The sequence below is a fragment of the Microcaecilia unicolor genome, chromosome 3, assembly GCF_901765095.1.
Source record: "Microcaecilia unicolor chromosome 3, aMicUni1.1, whole genome shotgun sequence".
NCBI lineage: Eukaryota > Metazoa > Chordata > Amphibia > Gymnophiona > Siphonopidae > Microcaecilia > Microcaecilia unicolor.
In genome coordinates this window covers 96,086,596-96,113,492 of record NC_044033.1, presented here as the reverse complement: position 1 = coordinate 96,113,492, position 26,897 = coordinate 96,086,596, and positions in this window count along the sequence as shown.

The window sequence follows — 26,897 nt, the reverse complement described above, 5'->3', positions numbered from 1 at the left end:
ACTGATTGCACTAAGGTGAACCCTTACGGAGTTGGTCTTAAGACCAGACTCAGACAAGTGCAGAAGGTATTCAAGCAGGGTCTGTGTAGGACAAGAGCGAGGATCTAGGGCCTTGCTGTCACACCAGACGGCAAACCTCCTCCAATGAAAGAAGTAACTTCTCTTGGTGGAGTCTTTCCTGGAAGCAAGCAAGATACGGGAGACACCCTCTGGCAGACCCAAAGAGGCAAAATCTACGCCCTCAACATCCAGGCCGTGAGAGCCAGAGACTGGAGGTTGGGATGCAGAAGGGCCCCTTCGTCCTGCGTGATGAGGGTCGGAAAACACTCCAATCTCCACGGTTCTTCGGAGGATAACTCCAGAAGAAGAGGGAACCAGATCTGACGCGGCCAAAAAGGAGCGATCAGAATCATGGTGCCTCGGTCTTGCTTGAGTTTCAACAAAGTCTTCCCCACCAGAGGGATGGGAGGATAAGCATACAGCAGTCCCTCCTCCCAATCCAGGAGGAAGGCATCCGACGCCAGTCTGCCGTGGGCCTGAAGCCTGGAACAGAACTGAGGGACCTTGTGGTTCACTTGAGATGCGAAGAGATCCACCAGGGGGGTGCCCCACGCCTGGAAGATCTGTCGCACCACACTGGGATTGAGCGACCACTCGTGAGGTTGCATAATCCTGCTCAACCTGTCGGCCAGACTGTTGTTTACGCCTGCCAGATATGTGGCTTGGAGCACCATGCCTTGACGGCGAGCCCAGAGCCACATGCTGACGGCTTCCTGACACAGGGGGCGAGATCCGGTGCCCCCCTGCTTGTTGACATAGTACATGGCAACCTGATTGTCTGTCTGAATTTGGATAATTTGGTGGGACAGCCGATCTCTGAAAGCCTTCAGAGCGTTCCAGATCGCTCGCAACTCCAGAAGATTGATCTGTAGATCGCTTTCTTGGAGGGACCACCTTCCTTGGGTGTGAAGCCCATCGACATGAGCTCCCCATCCCAGGAGAGACGCATCCGTGGTCAGCACTTTTTGTGGCTGAGGAATTTGGAAGGGACGTCCCAGAGTCAAATTGGAGCAAATCGTCCACCAATACAGGGATTCGAGAAAACTCGTGGACAGGTGGATCACGTCCTCTAGTCCCCCAGCGGCCTGATACCACTGGGAGGCTAGGGTCCATTGAGCAGATCTCATGTGAAGGCGGGCCATGGGAGTCACATGAACTGTGGAGGCCATGTGGCCCAACAATCTCAACATCTGCCGAGCTGTGATCTGCTGGGACGCTCGCACCCGCGAGACGAGGGACAACAAGTTGTTGGCCCTCGCCTCTGGGAGATAGGCGCGAGCCGTCTGAGAATCCAGCAGGGCTCCGATGAATTCGAGTTTCTGCACTGGGAGAAGATGGGACTTTGGGTAATTTATCACAAACCCCAGTAGCTCCAGGAGGCGAATAGTCATCTGCATGGACTGCAGGGCTCCTGCCTCGGATGTGTTCTTCACCAGCCAATCGTCGAGATATGGGAACACGTGCACCCCCAGCCTGCGAAGCGCCGCTGCTACCACAGCTAGGCACTTTGTGAACACCCTGGGCGCGGAGGCGAGCCCAAAGGGTAGCACACAGTACTGGAAGTGGCGTGTGCCCAGCTGAAATCGCAGATACTGTCTGTGAGCTGGCAGTATCGGGATGTGTGTGTAGGCATCCTTCAAGTCCAGAGAGCATAGCCAATCGTTTTGCTGAATCATGGGGAGAAGGGTGCCCAGGGAAAGCATCCTGAACTTTTCTTTACGAGATATTTGTTCAGGGCCCTTAGGTCTAGGATGGGACGCATCCCCCCTGTTTTCTTTTCCACAAGGAAGTACCTGGAATAGAATCCCAGCCCTTCTTGCCCGGATGGCACGGGCTCGACCGCATTGGCGCTGAGAAGGGCGGAGAGTTCCTCTGCAAGTACCTGCTTGTGCTGGAAGCTGTAGGACTGAGCTCCCGGAGGACAATTTGGAGGTTTTGAGGCCAAATTGAGGGTGTATCCTTGCCGGACTATTTGGAGAACCCACTGATCGGAGGTTATGAGAGGCCACCTTTGGTGAAAAGCTTTCAACCTCCCTCCGACAGGCAGGTCGCCCGGCACTGACACTTGGATGTCGGCTATGCTCTGCTGGAGCCAGTCAAAAGCTCGCCCCTTGCTTTTGCTGGGGAGCCGCGGGGCCTTGCTGAGTCGCACGCTGCTGACGAGAGCGAGCGCGCTGGGGCTTAGCCTGGGCCGCAGGCTGTCAGGAAGGAGGATTGTACCTACGCTTGCCAGAAGTATAGGGAACAGTCTTCCTTCCCCCGAAAAATCGTCTACCTGTAGAGGTAGAAGCTGAAGGCTGCCGGCGGGCGAACTTGTCGAATGCGGTGTCCCGCTGGTGGAGAGACTCTACCACCTGTTCGACTTTTTCGCCAAAAATGTTATCCGCACGGCAAGGCGAGTCCGCAATCCGCTGCTGGAGTCTATTCTCCAGGTCGGCGGCACGCAGCCATGAGAGCCTGCGCATCACCACACCTTGAGCAGCGGCCCTGGACGCAACATCAAAAGTGTCATAAACTCCTCTGGCCAGGAATTTTCTGCACGCCTTCAGCTGCCTGACCACCTCCTGAAAAGGCTTGGCTTGCTCAGGGGGAAGAGCATCAACCAAGCCCGCCAACTGCCGCACATTGTTCCGCATGTGTATGCTCGTGTAGAGCTGGTAGGACTGGATCTTGGACACGAGCATAGAGGAATGGTAGGCCTTCCTCCCAAAGGAGTCTAAGGTTCTAGCGTCCTTGCCCGGGGGCGCCGAAGCATGTTCCCTAGAACTCTTAGCCTTCTTTAGGGCCAAATCCACAACTCCAGAGTCATGAGGCAACTGAGTGCGCATCAGCTCTGGGTCCCCATGGATCCGGTACTGGGACTCGATCTTCTTGGGAATGTGGGGATTAGTTAATGGCTTGGTCCAGTTCGCAAGCAATGTCTTCTTCAGGACATGGTGCAAGGGAACAGTGGACGCTTCCTTAGGTGGAGAAGGATAGTCCAGGAGCTCAAACATTTCAGCCCTGGGCTCGTCCTCCACAACCACCGGGAAGGGGATGGCCGTAGACATCTCCCGGACAAAGGAAGCGAAAGACAGACTCTCGGGAGGAGAAAGCTGTCTCTCAGGAGAGGGAGTGGGATCAGACGGAAGACCCTCAGACTCCTCGTCAGAGAAATATCTGGGATCTTCCTCTTCCTCCCACGAGGCCTCACCCTCGGTGTCAGACACAAGTTCCCGGACCTGTGTCTGCAACCTCGCCCTGCTCGACTCCGTGGAACCCCGTCCACGATGGGGGCGTTGAGAGGTAGACTCCCTTGCCCGCATCGGCGAAGCTCCCTCCGCCGACGTGGTCGGGGAGCCTTCCTGGGAGGTGGCCGCGGTCGGCACCGCACGCGGTACCGACGTCGGGGACCTCAACCTGGGCGATGGGCCAGCCGGCGCCACGCTCGACGGTACCGGAGGCGCAAGCACCGCCGGTACCGGAGGGGTAGGGCGCAACAGCTCTCCCAGAATCTCTGGGAGAACGGCCCGGAGGCTCTCGTTTAGAGTGGCTGCAGAGAAAGGCTGAGAGGTCGATGCAGGCGTCGACGTCAGTACCTGTTCCGGGCGTGGAGGCTGTTCCGGGCTGTCCAGAGCGGAGCGCATCGACACCTCCTGAACAGAGGGTGAGCGGTCCTCTCGGTGCCGATGCCTGCTGGGTGCCGAATCCCTCGGCGACCCAGAGCTCTCGGTGCCGACACGGGGAGGAGACCGGTGTCGATGCTTCTTCGATTTCTTCCGAAGCATGTCACCGGAGCTCCCCGGCACCGACGAGGAGGACGTCGAATCCATCCGTCGCTTCCTCGGGGCCGAGACTGAAGAAGGTCGATCTCGGGGGGGCTGTACCGCAGGAGCCCTCAGGGTAGGCGGAGACCCACCCGAGGGCTCACCGCCACCAGCAGGGGAATGGACAGCCCTCACCTGCACTCCACCCGATGCACCACCGTCCGACGACATCAGCAGACGAGGTCCTGGTACCACCGACGTCGATGCAGCTATCCGATGTCTCGGCGCCGATGCAGAGGCCCGATGCCTCGATGCACTCGATGCAGGGGCGGCCGAGGAAGATGGTCTGGACGCTGACGACGTCGATGCACTCGAAGATCCCGGTGCCGATGCCGACGAAGAGCCCGAGAACAACACGTTCCACTGGGCTAGTCTCGCTACCTGAGTCCGCCTTTGAAGCAGGGAACACAGACTGCAGTTCTGAGGGCGGTGCTCGGCCCCCAGACACTGAAGACACGACGAGTGTCGATCAGTGAGCGAGATAACCCGGGCGCACTGGGTGCACTTCTTGAAGCCGCTGGAAGGCTTCGATGTCATGGGCGGAAAAATCACGCCGGCGAAATCAAAAGCCGAAATGGCGAAATTTGAAGCACCAAAATTTAGAGGGAGAAAAATCTCGACCGAGGCCGAAAAGAGGCCTACCCCGACGACGAAAGAAAACTTACCGGGGCAAAAAGCTGGAAGTACGGGGAGGATTTACACGAAACCCGGCGGGGGGTTTCCGGAGCACTTCCCGACTAAGAGAAAACTTTCCCGAAGGAAAAAAACACGCTCAAAATAAATTGGACACGCGAGGTCGACTTTCCGGGGCTCGACACGGCGAAAACACGACCGTACCGAGTGCGGACAAAAGAAGACTGGCCGGCTCGAGCCGGTTTCGGGCGGGAAGATGGCCGCGCATGCACGGTGCGCGCGGGCGCGCGAGGGCTAGCAAAGGACTTTGCTAGTGAAGTTTCCGATTGGAGGGGCTGCCGTGGACGTCACCCATCAGTGAGAACAAGCAGCCTGCTTGTCCTCGGAGAACTTACCTAACACTTCCCGTCTATCCTCCCCTACCCAATCTTTAAACAGCAAGAATTGTAATTGTCATCATGAAACGACTATGCTTATCTTCTCCTACCAACATTCAAACTATAAGAAATGTACCTATTAACACAAAATGATTATGTCATAACCACACTCTGTAAGCCACTTTGAGCCTACATTTAGGTGGGAAAATGTGGGATACAAATGCAATAAATAAATAAATTAAAAAAATTTGCAGGAAGACCTAAGGAAACTGGGAGACTGAGCATCCAAATGACAGATGAAATTTAATGTAGACAAATGCAAAGAATAATCCGAATCATAGTTACCTGATGCTAGGGTCCACCTTTGGAGTCAGTACTCAAAAAAAGGATCTAGGTGTCATTGTAGACAATATGCTGAAATCTTTTGCCCAGTGGCGGCAGCCAAAAAAGGGAACAGAATGCTAGGAATTATTAGGAAAAGGGTGCAATATAAGATGAAGAATATTATAATGCCTTTGTATCTTTCTATGGTGTGACCTTGTGTTGAGTATTGCGTTTAGTTCTGGTCATCGTAAGTCAAACAAGATATAGTGAAATTAGAAAAGGTTCAAAGAAGAGTGACCAGAATGATGAAGGGGGTGGAACTCCTCCTGTACAAGGAAAGACTAAAGAAGTTAGAGCTCTTAGCTTGGACAAGAGATGGCTGAGGGAAGATATGACTGAGGTCTACAAAATCCTGAGTGGTATAGAATGGGTAAAAGAAAATTGATATTTTACTCTTTCAAAAAGTACAAAAACCAGGGGACATTCAATTAAATTACATGGAAATACTTATAAAACAAATAGGAGGAAATATATTTTTTTCACTCAAAGAATAGTTAAGCTCTGGAATTTGTTGTTGGAGGATATGGTAGCGACAGTTCCTGGAGGAAAAGTCCATAGTCTGTTATTGAGATGGGCATGGGGACATGGGGGAAGCCACTGAATACCCCAGGATTAGTAGTATGGTTAGTGACCTTGATTGGCCACCGCTGGAAGCAGGATACTGGGCTAGCTGGACCATTGGTCTGACTCAGTATGGCTATTCTTATTTTCTTATTTATTGTCATTTATTGGAATTTGCTATACCGCCTTGTTTTTCAAGTCTAGGTGGTAAACAATAGAATTATAAATACATTAGGAAAAATCATATCATAGGGAGAACAATCATTCCAAGGACTTGCATACAAAAAAGTACTTGCTTTTCAAATGGCTGTAATAGAATCTAGGCGCCTAGACTTTGTTGTAGAATAGGCTCATGTTCCCATAAGTTGAGCCAGGAGTCCTCCACCTACAGTCTCGCTATCGGGGGGGGGAACCTGCCTGTTTGTGAAAAGACAATAATGAAGCACTACCCCTAACTGGCAGCAATGTTGCTGGAGGACTATACCTTCTGTTTAGAGGGAATGATGGCACCCACTCTGCGGTCTCAGAGCATCTAAATGAAAATGTTCACTTATAATCACTTATAAAAATTGCTTCCTTAGTGTATTTTAACATACATTTAAAAAACATATTAAAATAAATTATCCTGCTTATAATCGAAATAGAAAAACGCCTATATTGTGACCCAAATCGGGAGATAGACGTTTGTCTCACAAAAACAAATAAAGCGGTATAATCGAAAGCCGAATTTGGACGTTTTCAACTGCACTCCATCGCGGATGCGGACAAAGTTGATGGGGCTGTGTCGAAGGCATGGTGAAGGCGGAACTGGGGCGTGGTTATCGGGCGATCAGAGATGGGCGCCTTTCGCCGATAATGGAAAAAAAATATGCGTTTTTAGCGAGAATTTAGGGCACTTTACCTGGACCCTGATTTTCCACGAATATGGCCCCAAAAAGTGCCCTAAATGACCAGATGACCACTGGAGGGAATCGGGGATGACCTCCCCTGACTCCCCCAGTGGTCACAAACCCCCTCCCACCACAAATATGCCGTTTCACAACTTTTTATTTTCACCCTCAAATGTCATACCCACCTCCCTGGCAGCAGTATGCAGGTCACTGGAGCAGTGATTAGGGGGTGCAGTGGACTTCAGGCAGATGGACCCAGGCCCATCCCCCCCCCCACCTGTTTCACTTGTGCTGGTAAATGGGAGCCCTCCAAACCGCCCCCAAACCCACTGTACCCACATGTAGGTGCCCCCCTTCACCCCTTAGGGCTATAGTAATGGTGTAGACTTGTGGGCAGTGGGTTTTGAGGGGGATTTGGGGGCTCAACACCCAAGGGAAGGGTGCTATGCACCTGGGAGCTGTTTTTCCTTGTTTTTTTTTTTTTGTAAAAGTGCCCCCTAGGGTGCCCGGTTGGTGTCCTGGCATGTGAGGGGGACCAGTGCACTACGAATCCTGGCCCCTCCCACGAATAAATGTCTTGGAGTTATTCGTTTTTGAGCTGGGTGCTTTCGGTTTCCATTATCGCAGAAAAACAAAAACGCCCAGCTCAAAAAAAGATAAACGTCCATGTTTTTCGAAAATACGGTTCGGTCCGCCCCTTCACGGACCCGTTCTCGGAGATAAACGCCCATGGAGATAGACGTTTCCGTTCGATTATGCCCCTTTATGTGAACTAAAAAAAAAAGTAAAACATTTTGTAAAAAAGCCTAAACAAATTGTGCACATTACTGGTCTTTCCTATGCTTACTGTGCAATCAAAATAAGAACCCTCAAAAAAAGAAATGACAGCAGAAAAAGACCAAGGGGGGCCTTTTACTAAGCCGCGTACGCATCTATGTGCGCCCAACATGCACCAAAATGGAGTTACTGCCCGGTTACCACGTGGCTCTTGCGGTAATTTCATTTCTGGTGCACGTCTGATACGCACGTCCAAAAATATCATATTTTTGAAAGCATGTATTGGATGCGCGCCAAGTGGCATTTGACGCGCGTAGGTCATTACCGCCCGGTTACCGCATGACACTTTACCACTAGGTCAATGGTTGGCAGTAAGGTCTCGGAGCCAAAATGGACGTGCTGCAATTTTCATTCTGCCGCCCGTACATTTTTGGCAAAAATGTTAAAAAGGCATAGTTTACAGGTGTGCTGAAAAATTATTCTGCGTGCGCCTAGGGTTACCATACGTCCGGATTTACCCGGACATGTCCTCTTTTTGAGGACATGTCCGGGCATCCAGACGGGTTTTGGCCAGCCTGCCCATTTGTCCGGATTTCTGGACAAATGGGCGGGCTGACGCTGATGTGCGGCGGACCTCCCCTCCCCTTACTCACGATCTTCCCTGGTGGTCTAGTGACTTCGGGGCAGGAAAGAGCCCCCTCTTTCCTGACCGGTGTGCTACTCTACATCCTGTATGCTGCCTGTTACGGTCTTGGCGAGATTCAAAATGGCCGCCGAGAATTGAATCTCGCGAGGCCGCTTCAATTCTCGGCGGCCATTTTGAATCTCGCCGAGACCATCACAGGCAGCATACAGGATGCAGAGCAGCACGCCGGGCAGGAAAGAGGGGGCTCGTTCTGCCCTGAAGTCACTAGACCACCAAGGAAGATCGCGAGTAAGGGGAGAGGTGGTGACGGGGCTGGGGGGAGGGGAGGTGAGGTGAGGGGGTGACCAGGGGGAGGGGAAAATACAACAGTGGGCAGGGCGAGGTGAGGCGCGACAAGGGGCGGGGCGAGGTGTGGAAAGGGGCGGGGTGAGGACGTGAAAGGGGTGGGGCGAGGGTGTGAAATGGGGCGGGGTATGGGCGGGGCAAGTGTCCTCTTTTTTTAAGGACAAAAAATGGTAACCCTACTTGCGCTCAAAGCACACGTCTACACTACCGCAGGCCATTTTTCAGCATGCCTTTGTAAAAGGGCCCCCAAATTGGCCCAGCTAATCTGCTCAGCTGTGATTCTTTCACTTTGACTAGATGAACATATATGAGAGAATATTCTAAACCATTTATATAGCTAGTAGCAGTGTCATCTGCAGAATGCTTTAAAGAAAATTTGTGCAAAAGGGGCATGTGTCGGATGAAGTTGTCATAAGTTGTTTACACAATGAATACCATTTGCCCATACATTAACATCTGTGTTCAGTTCCGTGGCCACTACACTGAAAGTGGTTCCAATCTTGAAGGAGGTGTTCACAAAAGATCTGGTTGTGGTCCAGATAGAGAGATGGAATATGATAGAGACATTTTATCTTGTATGCAAGGATGGTGAGCCCATAGGTCTCGTAAGGCCCCGAGGGACCTTAAGGAACAGCCGAGCAACCCCAAATCTTCACCCGCGGCGACCGCCGTTCACCAAGGGTTGAGCCCCCATCTGCAGGCGGTCAACGGGACTTTAGGAACCGCGGGGTGCCAAGCTGACCCGGACAGGGACCAGGAGAGCAGAGGGCAGATGGAGGAAGAGAACATCCAATAACGGGCAAAGTTCAGGGCAGGCAGCAGACAACGAAGTCAAGATCTGGCAAGAGGTCGAGGCAGGCAGCGAGCAGGGAAAACCAGGAACAGTCCAAAGGTCAAAGCCAGAAGAACGAGGAACACAAAGGAACACAGGAACCACAGGAAAACAGGCCTCGGGAACAGAACCGGAAGCAAAGTTCTACCTCAGTCTCTTCCTTAAGTACTGCACAGCATCAACCGTCCCGCCCCCGCAGGTATCGCCAACCAACCCAAGCCTGGCCATTGACAGAGCCCTTCTGATTGGCTCTGTTTGCCCAATCCCGCACCTCAGAGGCGGAGCCCCAAACCCCTGCGCCCGGGAGAGCCAAGGACGCCGGCCAACGCGCCCGGGCACCGCCTCCTTCCCCAGCGCAACCACTGCCCTCACCACCGGAGACCAAGAGACCGGCGGCCACAATCGCCGGCCTCTGGCCTCGGCCCCGGGCCAAGCGACCATCACTGCGGCGGGCCTTGGCTCCCCGCCGCGGCCCCCGAATCGCCGCCCCTCACCGCGGTGGACGCCGGCTCCCGCCCCCCCCCACGGCGGAGGTGCTGGAGGGAGCAGCGGACGCGACACATTTAAATATTTCCGTGGCTATAATGCACAGAAGGTGAGTCTATTTCAACTGAAAGAAAACTGTGGAATGAGGGGTCATAAGATGAAGTTAGAAAGTTTATTTTTACAGAAATGGTGGTGGATATGTGGAACGGTCTCCTGGTGGAGGTGGTGGAGACAAGAAAGCATGAGACAAGTACATGGGGATCTCTTAGGGAGAGGAAAAGATAGTGGATGGTGTGACTGGGCAGACTGGATGGGCCATTTGGCCTTTATCTGCTATCATGTTTCTATGTGGTCAATATTCAAAATAACATAACCAGCTGTACACATAACCAAATATTCAAAATAACATAACCAGCTGTACACATTAATTGATTTGATTTGCTTACTTTATTTTTGTCTATTAGATTGTAAGCTCTTTGAGCAGGGACTGTCTTTCTTCTATGTTTGTGCAGCGCTGTGTACGCCTTGTAGCACTATAAAAATGCTAAATAGTAGTAGTAATAGTCAGTGCTTTTTTTGTAGAAAAAAAGGTGCCGGTACTCATTATGGGCGGGGTCACCACATATGGCTCCACCCCTATGATAGCCACACCCACATTAACCACACCCCCTATACCAGCCATGGCGCAGATAAACAGACATCATCTATATATATAAAAGGCAACCCCAACGTTCTATGAAGCCTCCAGCCGGAAGTGTGAAGCACCAGAGATATCCGGTTTCCCCATGAGTGAAGGAAAACAGCACAGCACGAAATCCCTCTCTCTGTAACAGTGAAGGACTCAGAGGGGGGAGGAGAGAGATGCCCTCACTCTCTCTGTAACACAAACACAGCACAGCAGGAAACAACACTGAAGGACTGGACTCGGAGGGGGGAGGGGAGGGCAGGGACACTCTCACATGCACACTCTGAAGAAAACCTTGCTAGCCCCCGTTTCATTTGCATCAGAAACGGGGCTTTTTTACTAGTTGAAAATATTACAGTACTATAGGAGAAAAAAATAACGTGCTTTTTTTTTTCATTATAAATAATCTCTGTAAGCTCTTACAGCTCCAGTATACCCAGTGCAAAATAAGACAGCCAATGTAAATTCTCAAATTGGACATATTACAAACACTAAAATGAAAATAAAATGATTTTTTTCTACCTTTGTTGTCTGGTGACTGTTTTTCTTTTCATATTGGTCCCAGTCTGTGATTCTCTTTTCCTTTGTTTTCGCTTAACTCTTCTGTGCCATTTGTCATTTTTGTCTCCCTTTTTCTTTGCTTTCTTCAATATTTTTCAGGCTCTCTCTCTGTCCAGATTTAATTCATTCTTACTATCCATTCTTTAATTTCCTTCATCTACCTGTGGCTTTTCATCTTTTCCTCACCCTTGTTCTCCCCATGCCCCTTCCTCTTATTCTCCAGTCTTTCTCTATTCCCCTTTTCCATCCAGCAGCTCTGCTTTCTCTCCCCATCCTTCCAGTGTCTCCCCTATTTCTTTCTGCATTCTTCCATCCAGCGTCTTCCCTCTTTCTCTCCCTATCCTTCCGTTTTCCCTCTCTCTCTCCCCATCCTTCCATCTGTTTTTCCCTCTCTCTCTCTCTCCCCATCCTTCCATCTGTTTTTCCCCCTCTCTCTCCCCATCCTTCCATCTGTTTTTCCCTCTCTCCCCAATCCTTCCAATCTGTTTTCCCCTCTCTCTCCCCAATCCTTCCCTCTGTTGTTTTCCCTTTTTCTCTCTCTCCCCAATCCTTCCATGTTGTTTTCCCTTTCTCTCTCTCCCCAATCCTTCCCTCTGTTGTTTTCCCTCTTTCTCTCTCTCTCCCATCCCCATCCTTCCATCTGTTTTTCCCCTCTCTCCCCAATCCTTCCATCTGTTTTTCCCCTCTCTCTCCCCGATCCTTCCCTCTGTTGTTTTCCCTCTTTCTCTCTCTCCCCAATCCTTCCCTCTGTTGTTTCCCCCCCTCTCTCTCTCTCCCCAATCCTTCCCTCTGTTGTTTTCCCTCTTTCTCTCTCTCCCCAATCCGTCCCTCTGTTGTTTTCCCTCTTTCTCTCTCTCCCCAATCCTTCCCTCTGTTGTTTTCCCTCTTTCTCTCTCTCCCCAATCCTTCCCTCTGTTGTTTTCCCTCTTTCTCTCTCTCTCCCCAATCCTTCCCTGTTGTTTTCCCTCTTTCTCTCTCTCTCCCCAATCCTTCCCTCTGTTGTTTTCCCTCTCTCTCTCTCTCCCCAATCCTTCCCTCTGTTGTTTTCCCTCTTTCTCTCTCTCCCCAATCCTTCCATGTTGTTTTCCCTCTTTCTCTCTCTCTCCCCATCCCCATCCCTCCATCTGTTTTTCCCCTCTCTCCCCAATCCTTCCATCTGTTTTCCCCTCTCTCCCCATCCTTCCATCTGTTTTCCCTCTTTCTCTCTCTCCCCAATCCTTCCCTCTGTTGTTTCCCCCCTCTCTCTCTCTCCCCAATCCGTCCCTCTGTTGTTATCCCTCTTTCTCTCTCTCCCCAATCTGTCCCTCTGTTGTTTTCCCTCTTTCTCTCTCTCCCCAATCCTTCCCTCTGTTGTTTTCCCTCTTTCTCTCTCTCCCCAATCCTTCCCTCTGTTGTTTTCCCGCTTTCTCTCTCTCTCCCCAATCCTTCCCTCTGTTGTTTTCCCTCTCTCTCTCTCTCCCCAATCCTTCCCTCTGTTGTTTTCCCTCTCTCTCTCTCTCCCCAATCCTTCCCTCTGTTGTTTTCCCTCTTTCTCTCTCTCCCCAATCCTTCCCTCTGTTGGTTTCTCTCTCCCTGCCAAGTTTCCCGCGAACGGCGCGAAGTCGCGACGCACGCGGCACCAGCCCCTATTTACGGCCGCTGCTGCTTCTCCTGTTGAGCAGCAGCGGCCGCTACACAAAGAAAAAGAAGATTTAAAAAAAAACTTCAAACCTGGCTGAAACGCAGCACCCCGGCACTGTAGACAGCCATTAGGCATTGGCTGTTGCCCTGCAGCCACTCCTCCTCTTGCCTCTACGTCACTGCCCCTGGAGGAAGACCCCGGAGGAGCGCAGTGACGTAGAGGCAAGAGGAGGAGCGGCTGCGGGGCAACAGCCAATGCCTAATGGCTGTCTACAGTGCCAGGGTGCCGCGTTTCAGCCAGGTTTGAAGTTTTTCAAAAAAATCTTTTTCTTTGTGTAGCGGCCGCTGCTGCTCAACAGGAGAAGCAGCAGCGGCCGGAAATGGGGGCTGGCACTGCGTGCGGGACATGGACTCACGGGGCGGGGGGAGCAAAAAAAAAAAAGGTGCCGGTACGCCGTACCGTTGCGTACCGGCACAAAAAAAGCACTGGTAATAGTAGTAGAAATGGTTTAATCACTTATTTGGGAACAACCAGCCATTTTCAGTGGCACTAAACTGGATAGGGCTGCTGAAAATAACTCCAAACTGAAAACTGGCTATTTGGGGGCATTTCAGGGGCAGAGTCAGCACTTGGCCAGTTAAGTAGCCGATATTTGGAACTTAACTGGCCAGGTTAACCACATAAACAGGACCACATAAAAGTTAGTCCTATCTTTATGTGGTGACCCATAGCCAGTTAAGTGCTATGTGTTAACCAGCTCTGGAAAACCAGAAATTCAATGTCGTGTCCGGATATGGGTCAGATTTGAATTTCTGGGTTTAACACTGGTGGAGATCAGCACCACGTTGATTGCCATTGGCTGAATATCGGGCCCTATGTTTCTACCTGTCACTAATGTGCACCTAAAAGCTGCAGTGCATTGGAATTGACTCAAAGGTGATCCACAAGCATGGAACAGAAAATGACACCTACACCTAGGTCACATTTTCATATATTCATTTGTACTGAATATCTGTGAAGCAGCTGGAATAGAAGTTCTGTACAATATAACTGATGAATTTAGAGCCAAATGTGTCTCTGAGAAGGAGTCACCTGAAGTAAGGATTCTACACTCTTACTTTATGCTGAATATGGCAGAAACCAGTTTACCAATTTTCGATGAAAGAAAGAATGCTAGCGAGAATACTTCCTCAAATAAAGACACTTTGAAAGTTGTAAAGGCTCCTCGCTCTGAATCGCCTAGGGAACGCCTCCTCCCCCACTGAGGTCAAGGGACTGCTTCAGGAAATCCAGCTGAAGCTCGTTTACTGCTCCACTCTCCTAGGACCCTCTCTGCACCAATAGGAATTGTAGGTCCTTCAGGCCAAGGGTACACCGGAAATCTCAGGGAGAAGGCTCCACCCTGCTGGGCCTAGCTGACCCAGCCACGGAGCCCCCCTTCAGCAACCCCCTCCAAGCTCAAAATAATGACTCAGCAACTCAGTCAGGGTCCATATATCAGTTTATGTACCCCCCCCCCAGCCAATCTGCAACCCCAGTAGTTCAACAAGGCAAAACAAGGTTCAGACTTCTAGCAGTTTATGTAAAGCTGTTCATCCCAAACATTTCTCAAACCCCAACAGATCCTGTAAAGCAATTCCTCCAAAAAGGGTTCAAATTCCCAACAGTTCATGTAAAGCAGTTCCCCAAAAAGGGTTCAAAATCCCACCCAACTTATCCAGTGCTATCCCAGCCACCACTCCCCCTTTGACCCGCCAGGGAAAACCTGCTTCTCAGTTCTCCTTTGGAGATAACCACCCTTGGCCTTTTTTCATCCAGCCTCTATACCAAGCCCCCAGCTGCTGCTTTATCTCACCTTTGAGTTTAGCCAGACCTGAGATATCCATCAGCTCCTCCTGTTCTCTTTCCTCTCCCTTTTCTGCCCCTTGCCAGTCCATGGGTTCCTCCCAACACCCTTCTCCCAGCTGCCCCTCCTTTCCTTGATTGGGCAGATTCAGGACCTCTTCCCTTAGCCTAGTTCTCTGTGTCAGGCTTTTCCAATTTCCCGCCCTTGTCCTTCTCTCAACATCCTCCGGGGGCTGATGGGAATGGAAGTCCCTGCTGCGATGGTATGTCTCCCTCAGGGACTACTGGGAAACATAGTCCTGCATTCTAGGCCGTGCTCCTCTTGGGGACTGGTGGGAGTTGTAGTCTCTCTCCTTTCTCCACCTCTCCGGGGAATAAGATCTGCTCCTTTCTCTAGCCCTGTCTTCCCCCCTACCGCCCTCATATTCCTTACAAAGTGCAAGACGCCAACGCCTGCATGAACCTGACACTGTACTGGCAAATGATCACAGGTCACTGCCTGCATCTGGTAAAAAAAAAAAAAAAGGCAATCCTCCTAAATGTGAGTGAACTGATCCTCTGGAAGCTCTTGCCAGCTTAGAAAAAACAATTGGGCCAATATTGAAAGAGGGTTACATGTTCACTGGTGGGTGTCAAATGCATAAGTTCCTAATCGATATTTTTTGGAAATTGTACAGGGAATGTCAGCCAGATATTGTATGTATAATATTCAGCCACTAAAAGGGTATTTTTATAACTAGGCACTCATGGTTGTGTGCCCCTTTGTACTTGGAAATGCAAAGAAGAGCAGCTTTTACATGGATAAGCAACCTAAGCATTATTCTATAAGAGTGTGTGTAAGTGTATAGCATGTGAATGCAAGGGTCGCACACTGGTGGGGCATGAGCGGGACTCCGAGTTACAAACTTACTTGTGGGTACTGAGTAACGGCACCTTTTCCATTGTCTGCTAAAATTGACCCATGGTCCCCAAGTTTTAATGAAAGAGCTCAGGCCCTACACACCAGTTCTGCCTTGTCATGGATTCTGTGACTGATTGAAGGGCCTGGCTATTGTGGGATGGGTCCCTCAGTGATCACCCCACCCCTGAAGGGTGACCTGACATTTGAGTACCTGCCTTGTCATAGATTGTGTGACTGGTTGCAGGGGGCTTGGCCATTGTGGGATGGGTCTCTCAGTGATCATCCCACCCCTGAAGGGTGGCCTGGCATTTGAGTACCGGCACCTTTTTTGCTAGAAAAAGCAAACTGCTCTTCCCTTCCCTGCCCTCTCCTCCCCTCCCTTCGATGTCCAGCAATTCTCCCCTGCCTCTGCCCTCCCATCGATGTCCAGCAATTCTTTCTTCCCTGCTCTCCCCTTCCATGATTTCCAGCGATTTTCCTCTCTTCCCCTGCTCTCCCGTCTCCCATGTCCAGCGCAACGATTCTTCCCACAGCCCATCCTCCTCCCAGCCCTTCCTCATTCTCCACAGGCTGTCAGTGTTGGACTGAGCGAGCAGCCAGGCAGCAGCATGAACGCCGGTGCAGGTAGCGAATCAACAAGTGAGAGAGGCTGTCTGCGTTGGAGCTTCCCTCTGCGAGTCCCGCCTATGTTGTTACAACTTCCTGTTTCCGCATAGGCAGGACTGGCAGAGGCAAGCTCCGATGCTGACAGCCTCTCTCACTCGCTAATTCGCTACCTGCACCGGCGTTCGCGCTGCTGCTCGCTCAGTCCAACGCTGACACTACAGAGCCATCAAAGTAAGTAGGGGGGAGAGAAAGGTGCTGGTACGCCGTACCGTTGCTTACTGGCACAAAAAAAGCACTGGGGAAGAGAGAATTGCTTGGCATCTGGGAGGGCAGGGGGGGACAGGAGGGTCGCTGGACATGGGTGGATAGAGGGGAGAGGTTTCTGGACATAGGTGGATGGCAGGGGAGGGCAGGGGGGACAGGAGGGTCACTGGACATGGGTGGATGGAGGGGAGGGGGTTTCTGGACATAGGTGGATGGCAGGGGAGGCAGGAGGGTCGCTGGACATGGGTGGATAGAGGGGAGGGGGTTTCTGGACATAGGTGGATGGCAGGGGGGACAGGAGGGTCGCTGGACATAGGTGAATGGAGGGGAGGGCAGGGCGAGAGAGAGAGAATAAATGCTGGACATGGGTGGGTGGATGGAGGTGAGGGAAGAGTGAGGAAGGAGATGAGGTGAGGGAAAAGGAAGAGAGGAGAAAAACTACACATGGATGTAGAAAATAGGCAGAAGCTGGATCCACTGGACAGTCAAGTCTGCAGAGGACCCAGCTTCTACTTACGGATGTAGGGCAAGAAATGAAGAAGAAAGGTGAAAAGTAAAGAAATAAATGGAAAGGAAGCCCTGGAAACGGAGTTAAGAGGACAGATAGCAGCAGAATCGGATACTGGGCCAGCATAATCAGAAAAACAAAGTCACCAGACAACAAAGGTAGAAAAAATCCTTTTATTTTCATTTTAGTGTCTGGAATATGTCCAATTTGAGAATTTTACATCTGCTGTCTTATTTTGCACTGGGTATACTGGAGCTGTAACAGCTTACAGAAATTATTTATAATTAAAAAAAAATCACATTATTTTTTTCTCCTATACTAGTATAATATTTTCAATGATGTATGTTTATAAGCGCTATGGCTGGCATAAGGGGTGTGGCTAATGTGGGTGTGGCTATAATAGGGGTGGAGTCATATGTGATGACTCTGCCCACAATGAGTACCGGCACCTTTTTTTTAACAAAAAAAGCACTGGCTAGAACACTACTTCACCCTAAATAAACAATAGCATTATTTTATCTACCTTTGATGTCTGGCCACTTTCTTTCTAATTGTGTAGGTTGCAGTTTCTGGTTACTGCTTCTTGTCTTCTCTTTTATCTCTTTCTAGGATGTCCTGTTCATCGTTTATTCTTCTGTCTCATCTTCTCTTCTTTACTTCCTCCACTATATCCATCTCTGACACTGATCTTTTTCTTTCAGCGTTCTATTTTTCTGTCTTTCTGACCATTCAGATTTCATTCATTCAATCTCCCTTTTTCCACTGCATCTACTACATTTTCCCCTCATCCAGACCCTCCATTCCCCTTCTTCATATTCCCCAATCTTTAATTTACATTTCCATCTCTCCCCTTGCCATCCAATGTCTCCTCTCTGTGTCTCTCTCCCCCTGCCAATCAACATTACCCATGCCTCTCTTTTTCCCCTCCAGCATTACCCCATCTCTCTGTCTCTTCTCCCTTATCCATCATTACCCCATCTTTCTTCTCCCCATCTGGCATTACTATCTCTCTTCTCCCCTATTCTCATTACCCCATTGTCTGTCGGTCTGTTCTCCCATCCAGCATTACCCTGTTTCTTTCTATGTCTCTTTCCCACATCCAGCATTACTCCATTCTCCCTGTATATCTCTTCTCCCATCCAGCATTACCCTGTTTCGCTGTCTCTTCTCCCCATCCAGCATCTCCCTGTCTCTCTGTCTCTCTCTTCTCCCTCATCCTGAATTTCTCCATCTTTTTCTCTGACACGTCTCCTGATCCAGCATTACCCAGTTCTCTCTCTCTCTTCTTTCCCATTCAGCATTACCCCATTCTCTCTCTCTCTCTCTTTGTATTGATTCTCCCTATCCAGAATTACCCTCTCTTTCTTTCTTTCTTTCTTTCTTTTCTTTCTTTCTTTCTTTCTTTCTTTCTTTCTTTCTTTCTTTCTTTCTTTCTTTCTTTCTTTCTTTCTTTCTTTCTTTCTCTATCTCCTCTCTCTGCTCCTCCCTCCAATCCAGCATCACCTGCTCTCAATCTCTCCCCTCTTCCTCTTCCAGCCTTCCTCAGTTAGGATAGGCCGGAAGCAATGGCAAAAGCAATGTGAAGATGCGTGGGACCAGCTTCCTGCATGCACTGCTACTAGCTCTACTGGTCACATCCCTCCAATGCAGGAAGTTTACATCGAGGGGCATGACTGTCAGAGCTAGTGACAGCGCATGCAGTAAACTGGTACCACATCTTCACATTGCTTTTGCCGTTGCGCTGCCACAAATCTAGGAAGAGACTGGACTCTACATTGATGGCAGTGGGAGGTGAACTGGGAATGGTCACAGTTGGGGCTGAGGATGTTTAGCTTCCCCAAGCCTCTTATACCTGGCGCCTAAGCACAGACCATAGAAGTATGCCTGGCACTAGATCTACTTCCCATCTACTGGGTGGAGTTACCATCGAAGCCTATTCCAATCTTAAAACTGATTTGTCATTGCCATTTATGGGACCCAGACCATAGAAGTCTGCCTAGCATTGGTTTTACTTCTCAACCTCTGGAGCTGCTGTCAAATTTCGCTTCAGCTATGAGGCCATGGTCAGGATTTTCTTCAGGCATGTGTGTACAATCTCAGGTTTGTGGAGGAGTGGAAGCACTTCAGTACACTAAACCACCAACCAGCTGATATTCAAAATGATTTAGCCAGACAAAAACAGCCGCCAACTGGTTAAGTTGCTTGTTCGTGGCTATCGGTCATTTTTAGCGATGCTTATCTGATTATCTTTGCTGAAAATGACTGGTTAGTGCCAAATTCAAAAGCAGCTAACTCGTAGATGTTCCAGGGGCAGAGTCAGTTAAGTGCCGATATTCAGCCCCTCACCACTTAAATAAACTGCTTAAATTGGGCCGCTTAAATAGCAGTCCTATCTTTAAGCAGTTTGGCTTATTTGGTCAAGAACTGAATATTGACTTAACCAGCTATGTTTGAGGAGGCGCAAAAAAAAATGGATATTTAATGCTCAAGCCTGTACAAGGCCTGACATTGAACATCTGGGTGGTGGGCAGCAAAACACTCACTGCCTGTGGCTGAATATTGGGAGACAGGTCTTTAAGGTCTCTCAGGCTCTTTTATTCCTAGAGAAATAACACAGCTCAAACCAGGCATTATTTTCCTGCCTAGGAGCATCAGGACACTAACACACAAAAAGGCAAAGGGCCCTTATATGACAGCCTGATCCCTAGCAGGAGGGGATGGCCTATTGAAAGAGCTCTGGACCCTTTGAAAAAAGCTCCGGTGGAGCAGAATAATATAGCTTGCAAGGCTTATTACAAGCTGTATTCATTTACTGTGGGAGTCGCTAAACTATGGTATTGAGTTACTGCAGGTTAATGACTCCCACAGTAAACTAAGCTGCAGTAAAATGGCAACTTTTACTGCAGATCAGTAAATTCCCCCCCTTAATCACTATTGGCATGGACTGAAATTAAACCTTTGAGTTAGTATTGATAGACTATTTATACTTTGTTAATGCACTGCCGTTCATTTCCTGCTCAAGGAGTTTTTAGTAAGCAAAACATGGACAAGGAAGACAAATTAGAAGGTTGAAATAACAATATTTATATGTTTGTAATATGAGATTATGTATATAATATCATTAATTTAAAAAGGGCACTCATAAGAATCCATAACCTGCGTCACTGATGCTTCAGTAGAGTTATCCATGGTTTACTGCATCTGCCAACTATTTATTAATGCACGATATTATTATGTGCCTAACTCTGTATGTTAATGCCAAATGACTGATGCTGCATTTTTTTGAGCTACACATTTTTGTTGTGGCTCTTTTGTTATTTTAAATTATGCTAGATACTTTTTTTTATTATTATTTTCTTCTACTTAAAGCCTGAGTTGATTGCAGTTGTTCAGTTCCTTCATAGGAATAATTGTAAATGCATTATTCAAATATATTTTGTGCTGAATACATGATATGCATATCATGAATACCTATAATCACAGCACAATCATTTGTGCATGTTCTGAAAATAGTATCAGGAAGCGTTGAAAATGAATTTCTTTCACAATACTCAAAGCAGATTTCTTTAGCAAGGGTGAATTCAACTGCATAGACTATTGGTTAGTTGGGGTTCACACTGTAGAGTTCCAGAATGAATGTATTTTCCACACTTTTTTGATTCAAAGTTTCATAGATGTCTTTGAGGAATTCTTATATATACCCGATAAAGCATTGTATTTTATAGAGTTTTACTGATCTTATATACAAACATTCATGTAATACAGTTTCTACACAATCTACCCCATCTGTTTGAAGCCTGTGAACTTTTAAAAATTATTTCTTTATAAATTATATTTTCAAAATATGGATTCCGTTTTAATTTGTCCTTGCTTTCTTTGTGAATATGTCATTGTCTTAAAAGGTGTAAGGAATTCTTCTGTTTGTGCAGCTTTCTAAATAAATTAAATATATGTTTAAATGACAGCAGGTTTGCAGGTTTGTTATAATATAGTAACATAGTAGATGATAGCATATAAACACCTGTATGGTCCACTCACCAGCTTATAATCGAACGAGAAAAACGCCCAAGTTCCAACCTAAATCGGGAGATGGACGTTTATCTCACAAAAACGAATAAAGCGGTATAATCGAAAGCCGATTTTTGGGCGTTTTCAACTGCACTCCGTCGCGGATGCGGACAAAGTTTATAGGGGCGTGTCAGAGGTGTGGCGAAGGCGGAACTGGGGCGTGGTTATCTGCCGAACAAAGATGGGCGCATTTCAGCGATAATGGGAAGAAAGTATGCGTTTTTAGCTAGAATTTAGGACACTTTTCCTGGACCCTGTTTTTTCACGAATAAGGCCCCAAAAAGTGCCCTAAATGACCAGATGACCACTGGAGGGAATCGGGGATGACCTCCCCTGACTCCCCCAGTGGTACCTAACCCCCTCCCACCACAAAAAAATGATGTTTCACACATTTTTATTTTCACCCTCAAATGTCATACCCAGCTCCCTGGCAGCAGTATGCAGGTCACTGGAGGAGTTGTTAGGGGGTGCAGTGGACTTCAGGCAGGTGGACCCAGGCCCATCCCCCCTACCTGTTACAATTGTGCTGCTTAATGCTTATTAGTCGTCCAACCCCCCCCCCCAAACCCACTGTACCCACATGTAGGTGCCCCCCTTCACCCCTTAGGGCTATAGTAATGGTGTAGACTTGTGGGCAGTGGGTTTTGAGGGGGATTTGGGGGGCTCAACACACAAGGGAAGGGTGCTATGCACCTGGGAGCTCTTTGACCTTTTTTTTTGTTTTTGTAAAAGTGCCCCCTAGGGTGCCCGGTTGATGTCCTGGCATGTGAGGGGGACCAGTACACTACGAATCCTGGCCCCTCCCACGAATAAATGTCTTGGATTTATTCGTTTTTGAGCTGGGCGCTTTCATTTTCTATTATCGCTGAAAACAAAAACGCCCAGCTCACACATTGTTGAATAAAACATGGGCGTCTATTTTTTTCGAAAATACGGTTCGGTCCGCCCCTTCACTGACCCGTTCTTGGAGATAAACGCCCATGGAGATAGGCGTTTTCGTTCAATTATGCCCCTCTCAGTCTACCCAACAAGATAAACTCATAGTATAAGGTATGATGTGATACTGCATATGCATAGTTGATTTTGATTTGTTCTTGAATTTTCAGGGCACAGACTAAAGACATATTTGCCTGGCACTGACCTTGTTCCCCAACTACTGAAGCTGTAATCGAAGGCCCGTTCCAGCCCATTCAGATCTCTCCAGCCATAATCCGGAACAGATCACAGAAATCTGCCTGGCACTGATTTTGCTTCCCAATTACTGGAGTTACTATCTAAGCACCGCTAAGTTTGTTTGGTTCCATTCTCTTTCTATATAGAAATTTTTTATATTTATCCAACACATTTTTAAATGCTATCACTGGTTCCAACGGGAAGGCATTCCAGGTATCAATCATCCTTTCTATGGAAAAGTATTTCCTGATGTTATTCCTGAGTCAGCTCCCCTATAACATCAACTCATATGCTCTAGTTCTAGCACCTTCCTGTCTCTCAAAAAGGTCTGTTTGTAAATTATTATCTTTCAAACATTTGAAAATGTGTATCATATCACCCCTGTCTCTCCTTTCCTTCAGGGTGTACATGTTCAGGTCCTCAAATCTCTCCTCATATGTTTGGTGGTGCAAACTCCATACATTTTTTATCGTTTTTATTTGAACCACTTTTCATGTCCTTAGCAAGGTACAGCCACCAAAACTGAACACAACACTCCAAGTGCGGCCTCACCAATGACTTGTACAGGGGCATCAACACCTCCTTTCTTCTGTTGGTTATACCCCTCTTTATGCAGCCTAGAATCCTTTTGGACATGGCCACTGCCTTGTCACATTTTTTTATCACCTCAAGATCCTCAGACACCATCACCCCAAGGTCTGTCTTCTGAGCTGTGCTTATCAATCTCTTGCTTTCTAACTTTACATCTCCTGTGGATTTCTGTACACCCAAGTGCATCACCCTGAACTTCTTTGCATTAAAAGTTAACTACTAGACCTTTGACCATTCTTCTAATTTTTGGAGATCTCTTCTACTCACTCTGGGTATCCATTCTGTTGGTTGGTGATCTATGTGTCTTCTGCAAGAAGGCAAACTTTTAATTCTAACCTTCAGCAATTTCTCTCATAAATACATTAAATAGAATTGGCCCCAATACCGACCCATAAGGCATTCCACTACTCACTTTCCTTTCCTCCAAGTGAATTCCATTTACCAGCACCCTCTGTCATCTGTCATTTATAATGATTGAATCTTATTTTATTATGGAAAGGGTGCATAACACCTTTTTTTCCATCAGAGAATGATCGGTCAGGGATCCAAGATGGCCGCTAAGCACTTGTGACTAGCTGCACGCTCAGATTCCTTTTACCAACATGCCTAAACGGAGAGGGAAAAGTACTGCCCGAACTACCCCATTACCTCCCTCGATTCCTGGACCGATGGATCGGTTCTTGAGCCTGCAGGGGACTGCGGTACAGGTCGGGAGTGGACCCTTGATGGGCGCTGCTAACTTGGAGGAGTCGACGGCGTCCCTCGGGCTGGATACAACTTTGAGCCCCGACCGCAGAGCTCCGCCCCCGCAACCGCCGATCACAAGCTCACCGCTCCATGGAGAGCAGGGGCCGACGCAAGAACGCGCTACGACCCCGTTTGCTCTGGGGAATCGATTTCATCTTGATGAGAGCGGATGAGCTGGATCGACTGAAGTAACGGGGGAAAGAGACGATGGAAGAGAGATAGAGGAGGAGCAGGAGGACATATTTCCAGCAGAGTTAACCAACAAACCAACAGAGGTAACTTTGGATTCCCTTTGGGAGTTAATGTCCCAGCTGGGGAAAGTATTTATTTCCCAAACAACTAAAGGGGCTCAGAAACTAAAATCTTTAGAGCAAAAAGTGGAAGAAATTGATAATTCTCAGCAAGCTTTGGTAACTCGCATGGATAAAGTAGAACAAGAATCAAAAATGACAGAAAATCTTCAAATGACTATGGTTAAAGATATTTCTAATTTAAGATTGAAAGTTGAAACATATGAGAATCATATGAGAAACCTCAACTTGCGATTTGTAAATTTCCCAAGAGTTCAAATGATTCAACCATATGATATGTTGAAAAGATATTTGCGGGAAAACTTGGGAATTCCGCAGGACAATATTCCACCTTTTACTAAAGTTTATTATCTACCCAATAAACAAGTTATTCAGCAAAATCAACAGGAACAGAGACTTGAAAATTTGTCACAATTTCTAGAGACATCAGACACTGAATCAGCCACGGCGGCCACTTTGGTGGCAACCGTGGCTTTACCACATGATAAACAGTGGTTGTTCTCAATATTTTTTAAGCATAGGGAAGCCCTGTTTTTGGGTTTAAAATTTTCCTTGTTCCCTGATCTCTCTAGAGAAACTCAACGTAAGCGAAAACAGTTCCTTATTATGAGACCAGCAATTCAACAGTTGGGAGGTGTTTTCTTTCTGAGATATCCATGCAAATGTATTGTTAGGATTGACTCTGTTAAATACGTCTTTTTAGATCCTTCTCAGCTCTCGGCCTTTATTGCATCTAAAAGAATATCTAGTAGCCTTAAAGAAAGTTAGCTTTCTCTTCACAAGTACTTGATTTCCTATTTTGTATTCCCTGAATCTCCTCATAGACTAGGATCTTTGATCTTCTTTATTGTTAGGACTTGAGTATTGTATCAGAAAATATTTACCTTTTGAATAATGATTCTGTTTTTCCTGTGATACAATACTATCCTTCAAGTTGTATCTTGAATAATTGTTTGTAAAATTCATAAATAAATAAAATAAAAAAAAGAGAATGATCGGTCAGATATATGACTTTTTTTTCTGAAGAACTGCTAAGGCCAATAGTCCAGGCAGTCTATATCCCTCATCCGGACTACTGCAACATTATTTACTGTACTTAGGTCTTCTGAATGATATTGTTGCTTGACTTCAAATCTTACAAACATGGGCCTCTGTTTACAAAGCCACTCTAGCAGCTGACAATGTGGTACTGCCGACACAGCCCATTCACTTTGAATGGGCTTTGTCGGCAATGCTGGGCAGCAGCTGCTAGCGCAGCTTTGTAAACAGGGGGGATTGTGTCTAAGAGTTTTGAGGGGAGCTAAGTATGATAGGACCACTTCTAGCTTACTGGTTACCTATTTATTTCTTCAAGCATTCTTTTTTAAATTGCTATATCTTACTTATAAGATTACGCTTTATTTATTAAGGCTGACTGAGGATAATTCTTTTGTTTGATTTGTGTAAATGTATATAAGTTGTCAATTACTGCATAGAATATAGGCTTGTAAGAACTTGAAATAGGATTTAATGGGGTGCTGTTGAAAATGATTGCCTCCTAATGGACCACACTTATCTTAGCTCTCAGAAATAATTGAAAACAAACTTAATTAATAAATGTTTTAAGTATTCAAGATATATATATATATATATATATATATATATATATATATATATATATATATCTTATTAACTGCTGGTTTTCCCTAAATTTATATGTTTAATTAATGCATTGTATTGATACTTATTCTAACAGTGATTACTGTTTTCTATTGCAATTTGGGATGGTTAGTGCAGGAGGCTTTGATCCTGGTGACCTGGATTTGATTCCCACTGCCGCTCCTTGTGACCTTGAGCAAGTCACTTAGGGCCTCTTTTACTAAGCGGCGGTAAACCCAATGCAGGCTTATCGCTCGCTAAACAAGAAGTACCACCGGGCTACCGCAGCAGCCCGTAGCGCACCATCATATCCAGCACTACAAAAATATAGTTATTTTTATAGTGACAGAGTGTACCTGGCAATAATCAGGCAGTACTACATGCTGTCCAATTACCGCTGGGTTAGCGTGGGAGCTCCCCCTCGAAATGGCCACACAGCAAGTGCTTTACTTGCTGCATGGTCATTTCCTGCAGGAAACAGAGACTTCCCTTTTACCCGCTGCAGTAAAAGGGGGCCTCAGTGCATGTGAAACATACGTGCTGATGCCAGCGCAGGCCCACTTTTGCCGCAGCTTGGTAAAAGTGGCCCACAACCCTCCATTGCCCCAGGTACAAAAAACAAAAAACAAACTTAGATTGTAAGCCCTCTAGGGACAAAGAAAGTACCTGAATATCATGTGTAGAGCGCTGCATACATCTAGTAGCACTACAGAAATAAGTAGCAATAGTAGTTTTTATATTTGCATGTCAACGTTTAGTCTTGTGTAATCTACCATGATCTATTGGCTAAATTGAATATTGGTGTTTGATAACATTAAATTGCATTTCTATATATTTGAACAAAGCATTGCTTATAAATATGCTGATGAATCTGGTCTGGTTATTCAGTGGTACTGGTGAGGACCTAGATTCTTTTACCAGTTAAGGTCTTCCCTTCTTGGAGACTGCTGTAACTGTGAATGCTTCAGGGACTGCATTCACATTTCCCATAGGAGGAGATCCCATTCATGGTGCCTCAGTGATACATAGTAGTTGGATTTAGGGCCTATGTTGCAGGATTAAAAAGCCCTGGTACATAGCACCTGGCTAAGGATTGTTAATTACTATGATTACTGGAATTTAATGATTGGGTGTGGGGGTGGGGGGCACTGTTCCCTTTAAACTGAGAGGGAATCTTCCACTTACAGTCCTGCCAGTGGGTGGTGCTGTTTCAGTATCATGTTTTTAATAGGGACAGACAACTCCAGGGAAGCTGTCTGTCCCTAGCAATTGAAAACACTATTGAAGCATGCCCCCCCCCCCCCCCCCCACTGGCAGCAATGTAGTTGGAGAACTGTCGCTCAGCTTAGAGGGAACAGTGGAGGGGGCAGTATAGCAAATGAACACTTATGTTGCTGGATCTGAGCCCTGAGTCCAGTTGAGCTGCCAGATCCCCTTTTCCCTATTCTGCTCAAAATACTGCAGAGAGAGGAAGAGAGGGCCTGCAAGTATATATTTCTATTGATTTAGATAGCTTAATTACAGGATCGGTAGCTAGCTATCCACAGTTATTAGTTTTAGGATATTTTAATTTGGGGTCAT